The 880-nt window shown below is 38.9% G+C and overlaps 1 long non-coding RNA gene across 1 annotated transcript in view; it reads left to right on the top strand.

The window, feature by feature from the left end:
- LOC116378287 (uncharacterized) overlaps positions 1–874 on the top strand; it is a 1388-nt gene extending 514 nt beyond the window's left edge. The window contains exon 3 of the long non-coding RNA XR_004212292.1: positions 782–874. This is a non-coding gene — a long non-coding RNA (uncharacterized LOC116378287). The remainder of the gene's footprint in view (positions 1–781) is intronic.
- Positions 875–880: the final 6 nt, after the last annotated feature.

Genomic DNA, 880 nt, shown 5'->3' with positions numbered 1-880 from the left:
GATGAAGGTGACCCAGCTCTACTCTTCATCACTACGATGCTGTAACTCAGAGGTGATGATGGTGACCCAGTGATGTCCAGTAGTCTCCAGTGAGAGCAGCAGCTGCTGCACGTTGTAACGCCGTCACTTTAGTCGTCCTCTCCTTTAACACAACTCGTGTGTTCTTCTGGTGATGGTGCGTCTTGAGGCTCATATGTGACTTCATTCATTGCGATCCTAAGAACGTTCTTCAGACCGACATCTTCCACAACCCTAACCTGCAGTTTGTCTCCACTTCTCTGTAGCATCTGTTAGCTTGTCTTTAGTTTATCTCTACTTCTCCCACACGCTGCATCAACGTAGTCTGAAGACTTCCTCCACCGCTGCCAGTGAGCAACGCACTTTACAAATAAAGAAAATATAAAACTGCGTTAACGCGCAATAAAATAATTGTCGGCGTTAATTAATGAATGCGTTAACTTGCCCAGCACTCATTTTTTTTTAATCTGACAAGTTTACTTAAAAGTAACATATTGCTGCCATTTTCATTTGACGTATTTAGTTTAGCAATTGTTGAATTAGCTTTTATTTGTCTTAGTATTCTTTCTATTTAGTTTTAATAGTGTTTCCGTTGAACATAAATAAAGTGATGAAAGAACACTCGTAGCAACAAGACTCACATTTAAAACACGTTTTAAAGTTGAACCAACAAACATATTTCTTCTTAAAAAGTGTTAAAATCACAAATCATCTTTTTCAGGAATTTAAAAATATATATATTTTTTAATGTTCTCTATTTCAGGATCCATCTTGTTCATGGGACGAGTGATGAACCCAACAGAACAAGCACCCTGACACACACACACACACACACACACACACACACACACACACACACACA

This window comes from Anarrhichthys ocellatus, unplaced genomic scaffold (genome assembly GCF_004355925.1).
Source record: "Anarrhichthys ocellatus isolate YVR2014 unplaced genomic scaffold, GSC_Weel_1.0 scaffold2347, whole genome shotgun sequence".
NCBI classification, from domain to species: Eukaryota; Metazoa; Chordata; class Actinopteri; order Perciformes; family Anarhichadidae; genus Anarrhichthys; species Anarrhichthys ocellatus.
Note: the sequence above shows the minus strand (reverse complement) of the source record. Positions and strands in the feature narration are given on the sequence as shown.